This window comes from Schistocerca americana, chromosome 11 (assembly GCF_021461395.2).
Source record: "Schistocerca americana isolate TAMUIC-IGC-003095 chromosome 11, iqSchAmer2.1, whole genome shotgun sequence".
Lineage (NCBI taxonomy): Eukaryota > Metazoa > Arthropoda > Insecta > Orthoptera > Acrididae > Schistocerca > Schistocerca americana.
Genome location: NC_060129.1, coordinates 124134841 through 124154656, shown reverse-complemented (window position 1 = coordinate 124154656; position 19816 = coordinate 124134841). Strand labels below are relative to the sequence as shown.

The window sequence follows — 19816 nt, the reverse complement described above, 5'->3', positions numbered from 1 at the left end:
ATCTTAAAAGGAACGAATGCGTGTCTTTTCAAACTTGCGTGATAGAAAAGAGCGCATGTCACCCCCGTTTACAAAACATAAAAGTATCAGACGCACAGAATTCCAGCATATTCTAAGCTCCAACTTTATGACGTACCCGAAAGAAAACAATCTTCTCTCAGTTCTTGACCACGAGTTGTGGAAAAAACCGATCGTGTGCAACATAGCTTGCTGTAGCGGCACACGACATCTTGCAAACAACAGATGCAGGCTGCGCGCACTGCCCCGTTTGACCATGTACACGCACAGTAGGCTGTCACTGCCCCGTTTGACCGTGGAGACGCAGAGTAGTAGCATATCTCAACCTGTTGCAGCAGCGAGTGATGACTGAAACTAATTCAGTTACAGAGGTATCACCTCAAGTAAGCTGTATTGCTAAACGGTACACGACTCCAGCTGCAATTTGCAGGGACAAAAATTTTACTTTCAGCATTTCAAATAATTATTGACTGAATTTAAGTTTTAAAATGGTGGTGGTGGTTGTTGGGATGTTTAAGGGGGACTAAACAGCTAAGGTCATCAGTCCCTTTTAAAATGCTATCGTAGTCTACTCATTAATATTTATAATCTTATGTCAAAAGCTTGACACAATAAAGCAAGTACTACGTTTAGAAAGCGTGCAGTATAACTTACGCCGCGCAAAAATACCCCGACTATATTCATCAAACATTCAGACTCACAGAACTTAGCAACTTGCGACAAACTTTAGACATAATTTCAGACCTTTGACAAACTTTTTCTTGCTGACGCCTCCCCCCCGCCCCCCCCCCCCCCACCACCCACCCCAAGTACACATAAAATGAAACAAAAAGTTCGATGTCCGCGCAGAACAGCGACAACATCAGACATGATGGCGTAGCGTATCTTCTTTACTTCTAACTCAATTTGCAACAAATTTTGCGTAGAGTATCCACAAAGGTCTTCTACATCAAGAACAAAATGTAACTCTGGCCATAATAGTTGTTAAAAAGAAATTTATCTTGTCTTTCGAGTCACAGATACCGTATCTATGATAAATTCAGAATTTTTACTTGATTTCTTAAAAGCAGATATAGACATTTAACTTCATGCTTGAATACTGATTCATTTGAAAAAGGAGACGCCTTTTTTCGCATTTTTAGATAGTACACGCAATGAGACACACAACTTTGGAAAGTTGTGTTGCAAAGCGAAGTATTTTGATAATCGGCGGAAAAAATATAAGTTCAATAATTTACAGCTATGACGTGGTACGTTTGAAGCTGTTTCCGCGATTAGAAATTTCCACCCGTTTCAAAAACAGTAACAGTATCCCAGCGCTAATAAATATTAAGAACTGATTTTTTATGCTTAAAGACTCTATATAGGTCTGTTACATACGTGAATTTCAGTTTTTACAGGATCTTTAAAAGTTTAAAAGTATTTTTCTATCGCCGAGAGAGCATAGTGTTGTGGAAGATGCCTGGAAGACAATACTTCTCGCAACAAGTCGCAACCTTGAAACGCCAGGTGCTAATTAATTTACGCTTACTGTCTAAGGTAAAATAGTTTGGGATTGGTTTGAGTATTTATAGGCATGCAGCACGAAGAATATTACCTCCGATGAACCGTCGTCGACAGACGGAGAAGTAATTTCGCGTGTGCCCCAGGGAAGTTTGTTGGACTGTTGGCTGTTCGTATTGTATGTTAATGACTTTGTGCACAATATTAACAGTAATTTCACTATTTTCTCACATGAGGCACTTATCAATAATGAAGTACAGTGTACACACATATTCAGAGGGATCCTGATAAGTTTTCCAAGTGTGGCAGAGATTGGCAACTTGACTAAAATGTTCAGAAAAGTTAATTTCGCACACAAAACGAAAAAAAAACAAACATTGCATCCTTTGACAACTATATAATTGCCTCACTTTTGATGTGGGTCAACTCATTCATACACCCGTTCTTAGTGCAACTATTTGCAGGGATATTAAACGGAACCCGCACGTTGGCTAGTTGTAGGTAATTTTAAGTAATCGTTCTTCCTGCGCTGCACGCGGGAACTGAACGAGAAAAAGTTGTAATTACGGGAACTGTGGGAAGTACCTTCTGTCGTGCACTAAACTGAGGCCTGCGAAGTACGGATGTAGATATATATCGAAGCAAATACATTGTGACGTTAATCACGTCTTAGTATGCGAAGCAATGTTCAGTAACTTTAAAGATATGGCACAGCTGAGGATGACAAGACACTATTCCTTTTTGCAAAATTACAAAAAAATAATTAAAAGTGACTCACAAAGGGCGCCTGGAGCTGACGTCACGAGGAAGCGCGACAGCCACGGTTCCGCCACTGTGGCGAATAAAACGAGTCGCCGCGGTCAATAACACGGCGGCGGCCGGAGCGCCGCGACCGGGACTCGAAGCCGCTCCTTCGCAGAACGAGAAACGAGTCGGCGCGCTTCCAAGGCGCAGGGCAGTCTCCGCGATTCCCGGTATGCACCCCTCCCCCCATCCCACAAACAAGCCACTTCCGCCACGCACGTCGCACGTGCTGGCACGAAGTAGGACGCCGGCGGCGACGCGCGCGCCATCTGCCCGCAGGCACGCCCACCAGCGGTAGTGCCGTTTCGGAATGCCTGCCGCCAGATGGCAGCATTGTTGCCTGCCACCAGCATGGCCGCCCCTTCAGCGTGTTTGTGCATTTGTACGAACTCGTCTGCGACAGTATTGATTGCCACTTTCTTTTTTTATTATTATTACGATTTTTTATTACATCGCCTCTCCCAGCCTTATGGATTCATCCGGTGATAAACGAAAAAAGCTGTCTACACCTACACGGCATCAAACATATCGCGACATCCGCTCCAAACACACAATCTGACGAATCGAATGCGCCGTCATGTTCGCACAGGGGACACTTCCTCTGGACTACGTATGTTGTCACGGCGCGTGGATATTGACTCCGAGCGCGCATCCCCACCGAAACGCTATACTCGGCGCGTTTCCGGTGTCGATAAGGCAGTGTCAACACTTCCTCATTAGTGACGGCCGAGCTTCTGTGTTACCTGAACAATACAGAGAGATAAGTAAAGCAAAACATTCTGGACAGCCGATACAAAAAAGAAAAGTCGCAGATACTTTATCTTCTGTCTCTTCACTGCTAGATGTGGCGTTGCTCATCGCTAGCACGTGTTTGCGAGTATTCACGTGTCGAACGCGATTCTACCCCTGCCACAACAATAATTCCATAAAGTGTTTGTGTAATACGTGAGTTTAGTTTGTGGATGAATAGATAGTGGACAGTTGTCAGAATGAAGTACAGCTGGGACGCGGACGGATTGTTTATTGTAATCTTCTTTTTACTGATTAATAAAGAATACACAAGCATAGCTAAACATTCTAAATTAAAGATAGGCAATTTAGGATAAAAAAAGTATTCGTCCTCCATACTGAAATGAAACTCTGAACATAGAATGTTATGATTAGTACTTATTAGGCCTTTCTTTTCTCTTCATGATCTCTTGCATTCTCCTTGGCATGAATTTCACCAGAATTAAATTATTTGCACTTAAATGTGATTTGCTGAGTATCCATGTAGGTGTAGAATTTTATGCCATCTCTCTAGTAGAGCGTTCATTAGATTTCTATTGGATATCTGGTGATTCATCATATTTCTGCCTAGTATATACCACAAGATTTCTATTGGATTAATGTTGGTGTCGACATACAGCGGGAAGTGTGATGCCACTGCCGCAGCCGTGCATCTGGAGCTGAATGTTTTGGGTCATTACCTTGTGGGAAAATGTTCTCCCCAGAAAGACCCAACTTGTTCACACTTCCGCATGTATGTGTTTTAGGATGTTTATATAATCGACGTGGTTCATAATTCCATCAATAAAACACATATCCTCCAGACCGTTTGCACATATGCAGCCCCAGAAAGATATTAATATTCTTCCATGTTTAACTGAGGCTGTTATATTTCTCTCTGCGAATTCGCAAGTATTTTTTTCTCCATACTATTACTCGCCCACTTTACTCAAACAGCTCAAATCGATTCTCGTCAGTAAATACAACGTTCTTCCAGAAATCAAACCCATCGGATTCATGTTCTCCTCCAAATCCAACCCTCCTCCTCCTGTTGATTTTACTAATGGATGCTTCGGTACGGGCTGTTTGACTTAAGAACCATCGTCATAAAGATCGTTTCTTGCAGTATGTGCTAAACAGTCGCCCCCTGTGTGCATCTTAACTGCTGTAGCAAGCTTTCGAGAGCTTAGTTTTGGGTTTTTCTTCATTTCGCTGAGTAGCTGGTGTTTTTCCTACTCGGAACGGGGGGTAGACTGCTTCGCAATTGGTCTTCGTACGTTCTGTTCTGATTAAACCTGTGTATTATAGTCTTCACCGTCCTGGTAGGTCTACAAATAGTTTTTCCGATTTTTTGAAAAGATTTTCAATTTCTAAACAACCTGGTGCTGATTCCTCTCTCTCCTCTTTTCCAGTTTCGAGACGTTTTCGATCCATAAACGAAACATAAGTATGAAACATTAGTCAATGGCTTTGAAAACAGAGAGGGCACTATCGACTACAGTGGACGTAACACAAACGCACAACGAGAGAAAGAGGGTTTGATTTCTGGAAGAAGGTTGTATTTATCGAGAGTCGATTTGAGCTGCTTGAGCCAAATGGGTGAGTAATAGTGCGGAGAAAAAAGGCTTCTGAACTTGAAGAGAGAAATATAACATGGAGGAGTATCAGTATCTGTCTGGGGCTGCATGTGTGCAAACGGTCTGGAGGATAAGTGTGTTACTTATGGGATTATGAACCACGTGGTTTACAGACCTGGTATGTTGTTTACCATGCGAGTATTGGGGGATGATTTTAAACGACGTGGATTTGTTTACAAATTAAGCAACATATGAACCCAAGCAGCGTTTTATTTCTAAAAGTAGGTATAAACCCATTTAAGGAATTAGTAATTGTTCTTTTATTAGCTATATTTTACGATTGTGCTTGTTACATTCTACACGCTATTGTCGGACGAGTACTTACCTGAGTCACTGTGTGTGCATCATGAAGTGCACATTAGGACCTACACCTACCGTGGCAAAGTGAACTTCTCATTATACACGGTGCTCCAAAATTCATGTAACACTCTTCCATAGGTTGTAGAGGGAACTTAGTAGATCAATTTTTGCATAGGACCCATCTTCATAAATCTCATCCAACGATGCAACAGAGCGTCAAAGTTATAGGCGCTAATGATGCTCTAAACTTTTAACGATGATGGAGAAGGACAAATACATGAATTGGAGGTAAGAGTTCCTGTACCGGAAACGAACAAGTCTAAAGTATTACGCAAGTTCTGATACCGCTGACGGTGGAATACATGTACTGGTAGTATTGAGCCATCTTCGTTTCTGTGAAACACATCTCTTCTAGTGAAAAAGTGCTCACAGTTCTTAAGGTTCGCATTTTAGAGCCTCGTTGGATTACATTTCCGGACACGTGTTCCTACCTGAGACTTCATCTCTTAAGACCCAGCCGGCCGGTGTGCCCGAGCGGTTCTAGGCGCTTCAGTCTGGAACCGCGCGACCACTACATTCGCAGGTTCGAATCCTGCCTCGGGCATGGATGTGTGCGATGTCCTTAGGTTAGTTAGGTTTAAGTAGTTCGAAGTCTAGGGGACTGATGACCTCAGATGTTAAGTCCCATAGTGCTCAGAGCCATTTGAACCATTCCTTAAGACCCATCTACAACCTCTATAAGTCTGTAATATGAATTGTGAAACACACTGTATCAGTTATTAGGCCTTCTTCTCGTTCACGTATGGAGCACGGAAAAAACGATCGTAAACACCTCAATGGGCGCTGTAAGTTGATTAATCTTTTCTTCGCGATCCCTATGGGACAGATACGTAAGTGGTACTTGTATGTCCCCAGATTCTTCACTTAATACCGGTTCTTCAAACTCTGTTAAATAACACTCAACGGCATTTTTGGCGACTATTTTCAAGGGCGACACACTCTTCCAGGACCAAACAAACGTGCGAACACCTGTTTTACCTTTCTTTGTATCACGTTAAATATCGCTTCTTAGCCTTGTATCGGTACCTCCCCCCCCCCCCCCCCTCCACCTTGCTCCGGCGAAATCAAACACTGGATTAGAAAATTCTGGGTTGTTTGCACTCCGTTTCAAGAAAAAAATGCATTTTTCACGCATCTCAGTGTTTATCACTTGGTATCTCCTGACGTACGTGTCGCCCAGTGACATAATTTTGCAGGTATATTCATTGTTATATGTGGACACCAGCTGCAAAATGTGCTGCGAACAGATTTAAGTAGTAAGGAAGTAATAAATTAAAAGGTCATGCCCGATGGTGAAGATTCATAGAGTGAATAGGAATATTTAGTAAGTGGTAACCTTTTTCTCCTTTCATTATTTTGCGGAGAGGTCGAGGGAAAAAAATTCGAAAAAAGTTGGAAATTATGTAGAAACTTTGTCGGAAGTTGCACAGTGCCGTCACTCTCAAACGCTGAATGAATATACTCTGGGTAATTTGCGCGCCGTGCGTTACGCGCCTCAAGCGTTTCTATCTTCAATACCCGTCTCACTGTGTCAGACCATTAACAAAATAAGGTTACACATCTCAGTGAGTAGATTATGACAGCCTTTAAAATTTTTGAATTCGGTCAGTAATTATGTGAAGTAATGAGAATCGAATTCTTTCCTCTGGAATCTGTTAGATAGGCTACGTGCCGTGTGTATTTAGGTGACCGTTTTAGCCGTTTTGTGATACAGATGGTACAGATCCCACGTGGGGCTTGTAAGCAGTCTTCTTTACAGACTGAGCGTACTTCCTTGCAACTGACGACTGCCATCCAATGTCCTTACGATTCAGCCTACGTGATTTGTCTGAGGCTTAAAAATCGTTACATCCACGTACGCCGGCCGTTGGGGGCCGATCGGTTCTAGGCGCTTCTGTCTGGAACCGCGCGACCCTACAGTCGCAGGTTCGAATCCTGCCGCGGGCATGGATGTGTGTGATGTCCTTACGTTAGTTAAGTTTAAGTAGCTGTAAGTTCTAGGGGACTGATGACCGGAGATGTTAAGTCCCATAGTGCTCAGAGCCATTTGAACATCCACGTATTTGTATCGGCCGGCCAGTGTGGCCGTGCGGTTCTAAGCGCTTCAGTTTGGAACCGCGTGACCGCTACGGTCGCAGGTTCGAATCCTGCCTCGGGCATGGACGTGTGTAATGTCCTTAGGTTAGTTAAGTTTAAGTAGTTCTAAGATCTAGGGGAATGATGACCTGAGTAGTTAAGTCCCATAGTGCTCAGAGCCATTTGTATCAGCTGACCGGTTACAACTTATTGATACTGAAGTCGCAGGATACGCTGTTTTGTTTCAAGAAGCACACAGTTTTACAATCACTCGCAGTGCAGCTTTTTTCGAAGTATTTCATTTTAGATAACGGTATCATCTGCGAAAAGTCGGTTACTGTTAATATGGTCTGCCTGGTCATTGACACACAACGTGAACAGTGAGAGTTCCGACATACTTCCCTGGGGCACTCCTCATCCAAGATAACAAGCTGCATCCTCCCTGCCAAGAAATTTCCAGCCGTGTCACAAATTTTGGCTGGTACCCTATACGATCGTACATTCTGTAATAAGCTTACGTTTTCGAAAATCGATAAACATTACATCTTACGGTATACTGAAAATTTTTACTTTTGGACCGTATATTTACAAGTGAATTAAACACAATATTCGTGCCATAAGCGTTTCGTCTTTATTCTTGGTTAGGCCTCCTCAGTGGCCTGGAATATGTACATTCTCTTGTTTATACTATTTAGTGTTCATTACGGCATAATGATAATTTTTACTTTCTGGACAGTTTGACTACAACTGATAGACGGTCCAAAAAGTAAAAATTACCAATATATAGCGTAATATTACACGTAACTGAGGAAGACAGGATTACAAAAGTTGTTATTTAGTTTTCACTGTAGGACAATGTAATTAGACGTTTCAAAAGTAAAAATTATCAACATACCGTAATATTGCACGCCAACTGAGGACGAAAGGACTACAAAAGTTGAAAATGTTAAATATTACATGTATCTGACTGCCCTGAGCCGACCATTGTGACCGAGCGGTTCTAGGCGCTGCTGCTACGGTCGCAGATTCGAATCCTGCCTCGGGCGTGGACGTATGTGTGATGTCCTTAGGTTACTTAGGTTTAAGTAGTTCTAGGTCTAGGGGGCTGATGACGTCAGATGTTAAGTCCTATAGTGCTTAGGGCCATTTGTACCATTTGACTGCCTTGATCCTCGGTTTTCGAATATCATTTGATGAAAGCGCGAGTTGAGTTTCACGTGATTGATGTTTTTCGGAATCCATGCTAGTTGCGATGTCATTATTGTGCTATAAAAAAGTTTTGTTTTTCGTTGCGTCCTCTGGAACCCGGGGTAGCCCACTGTGGTCGGGAAGGCGAAGGCGGATGTTCGGCTTCGGTTTATTGGATGAATTCTGGGAAACAGTGTTTCATCTCTAAAGGAGACAGCATATAGGACGCTGGTGCAACGTAGTCTTGAGTACTGCTCGAGCGTTTTGCATCCGCGCCAGGTCGGATTAAAGAAAGATATCGAAGAATTTCAAAGGCGGGTTGCTATATTTGTTACCGGTAGGTTCGAACGATCACGATAGTACTACGGAAATGCTTCGGGAGCTCAAATGGGTATCTCTGGACGGAGGCACCGTTCTTTTCCAGGAACAATACTGTGAAAATTTAGAGAAACGATATTTGAAGGTGACTACAGAACGATTCTACTGCCGCCAACTTACAGATCGCGTAAGGACCACGAAGATAAGATACGAGAAATCAAAGCTCATACGGAGGCATACAAACAGTCGTTTTCAAAATGGTTCAAATGGCTCTGAGCACTGTGGGACTTAACAGCTATGGTCATCAGTCCCCTAGAACTTAGAACTACTTAAACCTAACTAACCTAAGGACACCACACAACACCCAGTCATCACGAGGCAGAGAAAATCCCTGACCCCGCCGGGAATTGAACCCGGGAACCCGGGCGCGGGAAGCGAGAACGCTACCGCACGACCACGAGCTGCGAACGAGTAGTTTTCCTTCGCTCTATTTGCGTGTGGAACAGGAAAGGAAATGGCTAGTAAGGGTACCCTCCCGCAAGCACCGCCCGATTTCTTGCGGAGTATGTATGTAGACGTAGATTCAAAGACTGCGCTTTCTTCTTTTACTCCCCTAACATCTTAATTACACCTCTTCTCCCGAGATCTGAAGAACTCTTTCCTGCTTCACTGCTGACTATATTTTTTTCCTGTATCCTTCTCTGTCGTCGCTCTCTGTCATGTATTTGCTTCTCTATTTTCCTTCTCTTCCACCTTGCTCCCCAATTCCGACCAGAATTCAACAACCCACTTCGCTCCTGTCATTCGTCCAGTCCTGTCGTTTCCCGAAACTTTTTCGTCATTCTGTCCGCCCCCGTTAGGTGAGTGGTCAGCGGGGCGGCATGCCACGGCAAGGGGTCCGGGTTCGATTCCCGGCTGGGGCAGGAGATTTTCTCCACTCAGGGACTTGGGTGTTATGTTGTCCTCATCATCATTTCATCCCCATCTTCGACGCGCAAGTCGCCCGATGTGGTGTCGAATGCAATTACTTGTCTTCGGCGGCCGAACTTCCCCGAATGGAGTACTTCCGGTCCACAATGCCGTACGCTCATTTCCATTTTCTTCGTCATTCTGTCCATATTCTTCCTGATGCCTAATTTCCGGAAAGCGATCGACACAGTTCTTGACTGCAGACAACTAACGACGGTCGGAGCATGCGGGATAGGTTCACAGGTAGGTAAGTAGCTCGAAGATTTCTTAAGTAAAAGAACCCAGCACGTTGTCCTGGAGGGCAAGTGTTCATCAGAGAGTGCACCAGGGAAGTGTGACAGGGCCCGCACTGTCCTTTATATCCGGATTGGGTGAGCAACAATCTGAGACTGCTGCTGAAACTTTAGTGTACGCAAAATGTGTAGTCGCTGAGTGACTGTAGGTAGATACAGGAAGAGAATTATTATTTGCCGTGTAGAACTGCCATTCATTGTTTCTTGCTCTAAATGTAGAAAAATGTAAGGTATTGCGCATGAGTAGGAAAAACAAAAAAATGGCTCTGAGCACTATGGGACTCAACTTCTGAGGTCATTAGTCCCCTAGAACTTAGAACTAGTTAAACCTAACTAACCTAAGGACATCACACACATCCATGCCCGAGGCAGGATTCGAACCTGCGACCGTAGTGGTCTCGCGGTTCCAGACTGCAGCGCCTAGCACCGTACGGCCACTTCGGCCGGCAGGAAAAACAATCATGGAATGTTAGAATACAGTATTGGTGGCTTGCTGCTTGACACAGTCACGCCGATTAAATATCTAGGAGTACTCTGGAAAGCGATATGAAATGGAACAAGCATCTAACATCGGTAGGACGGAAGGTGATGGGTCGACTTCGGTTTATTGGGACAATACTAGGAAAACGCAGTTCATCTGCAACTGAGACCGCATATAGAACACTTGTGCGATGCATTCTTGAGTACTGCTCCAGTGTTTGGGATCCGCACCGGATCGGATTAAATGAAGATAACGAAGTAATTCGGATACATGCTGCTAAATTTGTTACCGGTAAGTTGGATCAACAAGCGAGTATTACGGAGATGTGCCGTGACCTGAAATGAGAATCTCTGTTTGGATTTTAGCGAATCACTATTGAGAAAGTTTAGAGTACCGGCATTTGCGATAATTTCAGAATCATCTTACTGCTAACGATGTATATCTCGCAAATGGCAGGCAAGAAATGCGGGCTCGTACGGAAGCATATTCACAGTTGTTTTGCGTTTCGAATGGGAAACGGAATGGCCAGTGGAGGCATTCTTTTATCTAATTGATGAGCAATGAGCCAGTTTACAGGTTCTGTGTACATGATTAGTTTTAACTTTAACACACATTACTTCCTATATCTACTCATCGGGGGTTTAAAGTCACAGTGACGTATCTACAAAATTGGTCATTTTAACACGTCTGCTTCACTACTGTCTTTTATGTTAAAGCTAGGATTTTATGTTAAATCTAGGATTCTAAACACACTCCAAGAACCATGAGGTGCACAATTATGAGCAATATGAGTTTGGTGATAGGACTGGTAGTGTTTCCGCTGATGCAAAATTTCTTTTGCCTTCATCTCAAAACAACCATTTTATACACTCCTGGAAATTGAAATAAGAACACCGTGAATTCATTGTCCCAGGAAGGGGAAACTTTATTGACACATTCCTGGGGTCAGATACATCACATGATCACACTGACAGAACCACAGGCACATAGACACAGGCAACAGAGCATGCACAATGTCGGCACTAGTACAGTGTATATCCACCTTTCGCAGCAATGCAGGCTGCTATTCTCCCATGGAGACGATCGTAGAGATGCTGAATGTAGTCCTGTGGAACGGCTTGCCATGCCATTTCCACCTGGCGCCTCAGTTGGACCAGCGTTCGTGCTGGACGTGCAGACCGCGTGAGACGACGCTTCATCCAGTCCCAAACATGCTCAATGGGGGACAGATCCGGAGATCTTTTGGCCAGGGTAGTTGACTTACACCTTCTACAGCACGTTGGGTGGCACGGGATACATGCGGACGTGCATTGTCCTGTTGGAACAGCAAGTTCCCTTGCCGGTCTAGGAATGGTAGAACGATGGGTTCGATGACGGTTTGGATGTACCGTGCACTATTCAGTGTCCCTCGATGATCACCAGTGGTGTACGGCCAGTGTAGGAGATCGCTCCCCACACCATGATGCCGGGTGTTGGCCCTGTGTGCCTCGGTCGTATGCAGTCCTGATTGTGGCGCTCACCTGCACGGCGCCAAACACGCATACGACCATCATTGGCACCAAGGCAGAAGCGTCTCTCATCGCTGAAGACGACACGTCTCCATTCGTCCCTCCATTCACGCCTGTCGCGACACCACTGGAGGCGGGCTGCACGATGTTGGGGCGTGAGCGGAAGACGGCCTAACGGTGTGCGGGACCGTAGCCCAGCTTCATGGAGACGGTTGCGAATGGTCCTCGCCGATACCCCAGGAACAACAGTGTCCCTAATTTGCTGGGAAGTGGCGGTGCGGTCCCCTACGGCACTGCGTAGGATCCTACGGTCTTGGCGTGCATCCGTGCGTCGCTGCGGTCCGTCCCAGGTCGACGGGCACGTGCACCTTCCGCCGACCACTGGGGACGACATCGATGTACTGTGGAGACCTCACGCCCCACGTGTTGAGCAATTCGGCGGTACGTCCACCCGGCCTCCCGCATGCCCACTATACGCCCTCGCTCAAAGTCCGTCAACTGCACATACGGTTCACGTCCACGCTGTCGCGGCATGCTACCAGTGTTAAAGACTGCGATGGAGCTCCGTATGCCACGGCAAACTGGCTGACACTGACGGCGGCGGTGCACAAATACTGCGCAGCTAGCGCCATTCGACGGCCAACACCGCGGTTCCTGGTGTGTCCGCTGTGCCGTGCGTGTGATCATTGCTTGTACAGCCCTCTCGCAGTGTCCGGAGTATGGTGGGTCTGACACACCGGTGTCAATGTGTTCTTTTTTCCATTTCCAGGAGTGTAGATACGACTCTAAACCCACGGCATGCAAATAAAATTAACTACAATCATTTTTTGTACAGGTTACCGCTTTTCAACTAAAATTTGACCTGTCCATTTTCAGACAACCACCTAATAATTCTCCGAAAAATGTAAGTTTCCTGTTTCCGGTCCTCCTCTGATAGTGCATGCACCGTAATGTGGCTTGTCCAGTACGTACGTCCCGCAAATTTCATCCTTTTCTCCTCATACTTTTCTCATGCTCCGGTACAGGTCTCCCTCTTCCTTTTCTAGTTCTTCATCACCATGTCTTTCAACTGTTACCGTCTGGGCCGCACATGGTACCGCATTACGCTCCACCGCCTTGTCATATCTGGCACTTGCATCTGTAGATATAGGGTGTTTCAAGAAAGATAGTAAATATTTTAGAAGGTGGCCGGTGGCAGCACAGACTAACTCAAATAAATCGTCGCACATAACATTAGTCCAACAACGGTGATAATGCTAATTGCAGCCGGCTGGTGGGCCGAGCGGTTCTAGGCGCTTCAGTCTGGAACCGCGCGACCGCTACGGTCGCAGGTTCGAATCCTGCCTCGGGCATGGATGTGTGTGATGTCCTTAGGTTAGTTAGGTTTAAGTAGTTCTAAGTTCTAGGGGACTGATGACCACAGATGTTAAGTCCCATAGTGCTCAGAGCCATTTGAACCATTTTTTTTTGCTAATTACAGAGATAATTTGTCATTTCACATGCTGCTACCGTAACTGATGTATGTTTATTTATCGATTGTCATTTTTATTATGAAGTTCGAGTTGCGACTTTATTACTGACTTTACGTAACTGAATTTTAGTATGTGGTTGTGATCGTAATTTGTTGATAAATTCTACTGTAACAAATGTTACAGTAGAATTTAAGTGTCGTCTTACAGTATTGCGGTATCTAGACTTATTTGAAAACCAGCTCTCAGCATTACTTGAAGAGGTTTCTTGGTCTACAAGGATTGTAAGTACTTCCAACATGATTCCCCCCTCCCGACACTTGCATATTCTAGTCGTCAGGTGACGATTATCTGAACCTAAAATTCCCCGGAAGGTGGAGTGGCAGAAATGAATACGTTTCTTGGCCAATAAAATTTAAATGTCGTGTGAATAGGGCCTCCCGTCGGGTGGACCGTTCGCCGGATGCAAGTCTTTTGATTTGACGCCACTTCGGCGACTTGCACGTCGATGGGGATGAAATAATGATGATTAGGACAACACAACACCCAGTCACTGAGCGGAGAAAATCTCCGACCCAGCCGGGAATCGAACCCGAGCCCTTAGGATTGAGATCCTGTCGCACTGACCACTTTTTTTTCATTTTGTTCGTTGTGTTTGGTCGTTGCGGACGTCACATGACATCCGTTCAAGTTCGTTTGTTCATCCTTCCACTCATTTTATTTTACTATTCAGATTAAGAACAGTAAAACGTAACCTCCGCCCACAAGCCTTGGCGGGGACCGACCGACCGCCGTGTCGTTCTCACTGCATACGGAGTGGGCACACCGCTCTCTCGGCCGTTGTCAGTTTTCGTGACCTGGAGCAGCTGCCTCTCACTCAAATACTGCCTCAGCTCACATCACTACGCCGAGTGTACGATTCGATAGAGTGCTACCGTGTTAGTCTAGTGCGATATTCGATTCACCGATATGTATTACTAGGAACAGTTTTGTTTTATTTATATATTCTTATGGTTCCATGCAGTCTAAAAATACAGGTATACACCATTACTATACGTATATAACGAGAATATAGAAAGACAAATCTACATATAAAACTAACTAAATGTCAATATCTAAGTTCCTAATCCATATAAGAACTGTATTATCAGCTTTTATTTGGTAGCTCCAACTCCTCTGATGGGGAAGCAAGAGACATCTGGCTGTTCACATTGCCGTAACGGGGTAACTTCAGGTTCTCCTGTAGCTTGCGGTATTCCCTAAACAAGGCGACGAGTTGCGGGAGGATGGATGTTGCTCATCAGAAGACGCCAATAAATGGGTGTTGGTCGGATTGTCCAAGTTATTAACAGCATATTGTGGTTCAATTGGACATCGATCAAGTTGGTGTGGTGGCTGTTTAGCCACACCTGGGCACAATACTCGGCTGCTGAGACGACCAGCGCAATGGACGATGTGCGCAAGGTGTCTGCTCAAGCTCCCTATGACATTCCACGCAATTTTTGAATAATATTGTTACAAGTTATTATCTTAGCATCGATATTTTCAAGATGTGTTTTATAGTGCACCTGGGTAACGCTAAATGAGCTAGAACGAATCGGCAGCCAGAAGAAATATTGGATTTCTTGGCTACAAACATACAGACAAATCAAAATCAAAACCAGGAACAGTGAAACACGAAGAACAATTAGTACTCCAGTACCGAGTGTGGCAGCAGCAGTCAGCTCGGGGTGCTGTCGCCGCTGAAGTACTCGTTATTCCCGGTCTTTTACTGTCCCTGTTAATGCACATCGGTGAAACGATTGTCGTACTAGAGTAACTCGGGTCCACTCTATCAAACGGGCACGTAAAATTCCACTTTAAAAATCGTTTTATTCGTAACGGGAAACAAACCGAAGATTTTCATCGACGCTGGGCGTCGCGTGAAAAGCGCGATGAGCAGCATTAGTCTATGCTGATTCCAGCTACTAGTTGCAAAAACGGAATTGCAAATATCTGCCGAAAAAGCAGATACAATGCACCTGGCGACTCTTACGAGAGACGCTATAAACTCCCAAATAAAGAAATTTGTCCACCTTTTGCACGATGCCTTCTGGTGTTGGCTCTGAGCACGATGGGACTTAACATCTATGGTCATCAGTCCCCTAGAACTTAGAACTACTTAAACCTAACTAACCTAGGGACAGCACACAACACCCAGCCATCACGAGGCAGGGAAAATCCCTGACCCCGCCGGGAATCGAACCCGGGAACCCGGGCGTGGGAAGCGAGAACGCTACCGCACGACCACGAGATGCGGGCTTCTGGTGTTCCCCAAGCTCCAGTGGTAGTGTCTTTTTCGTATTGTAGGCGATCCTGAAGCCCCGTCTTTCTGGATACCTTGCGCAGGTTGTGAATTTGTATCTATGCGTCTCCCTTACTATCGACACGTCGTCCGCAAACGCCAGGCAATACAATTGGGCACTATTGTCGTTTTTGTACCCCGTGTAAGTCTCTGGTGTTCCAATTTTTTCGTTTGTTTCTCTCCACTGTTGCATCATCTCGCCCAGCTCTATGTTCAGCAAAGATGGTGATATAAGGTTGCTAGTTAGTTAGTTAGTTATATGATCAATCTACAATTTGAATGATTTTTTTTTTATCCAAACGACGTGGAATGAGTCAGTTGACAAGATTTGTATACATTATTAGTTGTTAATTTACTTATCACTCTTACTCGTGCAACCACACTTAGAAACTAGTTCCATTGTTTTTGGACAGATTACCTTATTTAAACAAAAATTCTCCCATAGAACGGAAGACATTCATCGGAAGAAATGTCCGCCCCCGGTAGCTGAGTGGTCGCCGGCACGGTAGCTCAGCGTGTTCGGTCAGAGAGCTGCGTGCTCTCTTAATTAAAAAAACATGAATCAAGGAATCAACGATCAACTTGAACGGATGCCTTGTGACGTCCGCCCAGACCAAACGCAACGAACTATATCGAATTAAATGAAAAGAAAAGAAAAAAAAGTGGTCAGCGCGACAGAGTGTCAATCCTAAGGGCCCAGGTTCGATTCCCGACTGGGTCGGAGATTTTCTCCGCTGTGGGACTGGGTGTTGTGTTGTCCTAATCATCAACATTTTATCCCCATCGGCGCTCAAGTCGCCGAAGTGGCGTCAAATTGAAGGACTTGCATTCGAGGAACGGTCTACCCGACAGGAGGCCCTATTCACACGACATCTAAATTTTAGTGGCCAAGAAACGTATTCATTTCTGCCACTCCACCTTCCGGGGAATTTTAGGTTCGCATAATCGTCACCTGACGACTAGAATATGCAAGTGGCCGAGCGGCTCTAGGCGCTTCAGTCTGGAACCGCGTGACCGCTACGGTCGCAGGTTCGAATCCTGCCTCGGGCATGGATGTGTGTGATGTCCTTCGGTTAGTTAGGTTTAAGTAGTTCTAAGTTTTAGGGGACTGCTGACCTCAGAAGTTAGGTCCCATAGTGCTCAGAGCCATTTCAACCGGCGAACGGTCTACCCGACGGGAGACTCTAGTCACATAACATTTACATTTATCGGAAGAAATGATTTTAGATTAAAAACTTGCTTCACTTTATGTTATTGGCCAAATGGTGAAGGAACTCTTTTCTCAGTTACTGACAGCTTTAGTAATGAGCAATGTGCGTAATAGTCAGGTGTTATAGGTCTGGACATTACTCTTTTTCTCAAATTGTGGCACCCTGCAATCACCTCTTACCAACTGAAACGGAGATTGAGCTGTCCAGCCCACAGTTTCCGGTCGTCTAGGGCCCAACCGATGTTGTCACGAGCCCAGGAGAGGCGCTGCAGGCGATGTCGCGCTGTTAGCAAAGGCACTCGCACCTGCCATAGCCCATTAACGCCAAATTTGGCCGCACTGTCCTAGCGGATACGTTCGCCGCACAGCCCACGTTGAAGTCTGCGTTTATTTTCACGCAGTATTGCTAGTCTGTTAGCACTGACAACTTCATGCAAACACCGCTGCTCTCGGTCGTTCAGTGGAGGCCGTCGGCCACTGCGTTGTCCGTGGTGAGATGTATTTCCTGTAATGTGATAATGTTGTTATCTCGGCACACTCTTGACAATGTGGATCTCGTAATATCCAGTTCCCAAATCATTTTCGAAGTGGAATGTCCCATGCATCTAGCTCCAGCTAACAGTTAGTTAATTCCTTTCGTGCGGCCACAATTACGTCAGGAACTTTTCGAATGGATCACCTGAGTACGAATGACAGATCCGCCAATACGAGGTGCATTCAAGTTCTAAGGCCTCCGATTTTTTTTCTCCGGACTGGAAAGAGATAGAAGCATGCCCATTGTTTTATAATGAGGCCGCGTTCATTGTCAATACGTCCCAGGGATGGCAGCACCGTACGGCAGATGGAATTTTACCGCCAGCGGCGAGAATGAGAACTGTTTTAAATACTTAAAATGGTGACGTTTTCCTTACTCGAACAGCGTGCAATCATTCGTTTTCTGAATTTGCGTGGTGTGAAACCAATTGAAATTCATCGACAGTTGAAGGAGACATGTGGTGATGGAGTTATGGATGTGTCGAAAGTGCGTTCCTGGGTGCGACAGTTTAATGAAGGCTGAACATCGTGTGACAACAAACCGAAACAACCTCGGGCTCGCACAAGCCTTCTGACGACATGATCGAGAAAGTGGAGAGAATTGTTTTGGGGGATCGCCGAATGACTGTTGAACAGATCGCCTCCAGAGTTGGCATTTCTGTGGGTTCTGTGCACACAATCCTGCATGACGACCTGAAAATGCGAAAAGTGTCATCCAGGTGGGTGCCACGAATGCTGACGGACGACCACACGGCTGCCCGTGTGGCATGTTGCCGACCAATGTTGACGCGCAACGACAGCAGGAATGGGACTTTCTTTTCGTCGGTTGTGACAATGGATGAGACGTGGATGCCATTTTTCAATCCAGAAACAAAGAGCCAGTCAGCTCAATGGAAGCACACAGATTCACCGCCACCAAAAAAATTTCGGGTAACCGCCAGTGCTGAAAAAATGATGGTTTCCATGTTCTGGGACAGCGAGGGCGTAATCCTTACTCATTGCGTTCCAAAGGGCACTACGGTAACAGGTGCATCCTACGAAAATGTTTTGAAGAATAAATTCCTTCCTGCACTGCAACAAAAACGTCCGGGAAGGGCTGCACGTGTGCTGTTTCACGGAGACAACGCACCCGCACATCGAGCTAACGTTACGCAACAGTTTCTTCGTGATAACAACTTTGAAGTGATTCCTCGTGCTCCCTACTCACCTGACCTGGCTCCTAGTAACTTTTGGCTTATTCCAACAATGAAAGACACTCTCCGTGGCCGCACATTCACCAGCCGTGCTGCTACTGTCTCAGCGATTTTCCAGTGGTCAAAACAGACTCCTAAAGAAGCCTTCGCCGCTGCCATGGAATCATGGCGTCAGCGTTGTGAAAAATGTGTACGTCTGCAGGGCGATTACGTCGAGAAGTAACGCCAGTTTCATCGATTTCGGGTGAGTAGTTAATTAGAAAAAAAATCGGAGGCCTTAGAACTTGAATGCACCTCGTACACTGCCCTCTTATAACTTGCTCACAAGATGCTACTGCCCTCTGTATATCTGCATATCACCATCCCGTGACTTTTGTCACCTTTGTGTAATTTAATTTTCAGTACTGGTCATAATTACTGACCGAATTAAAAATTTAAAATGCTCTCAAAATGTACTCACTATGAGCTACAACCAAATGTTAAGGGTTTAACACAATAAATCAAGTATTAAAACCGGCCGGTGTGGCCGAGCGGATCTAGGCCCTTCAGTCTGGAACCGCGTGACAGCTACGGTCGCAGGTTGGAATCCTGCCTGGGGCATGGATGTGTGTGATATCCTTAGGTTAGGTAGGTTTAAGTAGTTCTATGTTCTAGGGGACTGATGACCTCAGCTGTTAAGTCCCATAGTGCTCAGAGCCAAGTATTAAAGTGAGGCAGCAGAACTCACGGTGCACAAATTACCCAGACTATGTTCATCGGGTATTTGAGAGTGAGATCACTCAGCGATTTCCAACAAACTGTGCACGTAATTTCAAATATTTACGGGATTTTTCTCTGCGACAAACCCCAGGAAATAATGAAAGGAAAGAGTTATGTCGCTTATTACATTTTTGTTGTTCATGCAGTTACACGTCAAATCACATATGCCGTTTAAATTCATTATTTACTTACTACCAACTACAATCGCAACAGATTTTGCAGACTATACTCGCGCTTACCACTGAATGTATCTGCAAAATTATATCATTGTACGATGTGTAGTTTACGAGATACGGCTTCATAAATACTGAGATGGGTGAAAAAACCAGCTTTTTTAAAAAAGGCACAACCTTTTGGATGTAAATTCAGTACCTTAACTGTCAC

At 45.1% G+C, this 19816-nt stretch overlaps 1 protein-coding gene across 1 annotated transcript in view; it reads right to left on the bottom strand.

Moving 5' to 3' along the window:
* The window catches only part of LOC124553767 (insulin-like growth factor 2 mRNA-binding protein 1), an 885110-nt gene that overhangs the window by 193833 nt on the left and 671461 nt on the right, over positions 1 to 19816 (bottom strand).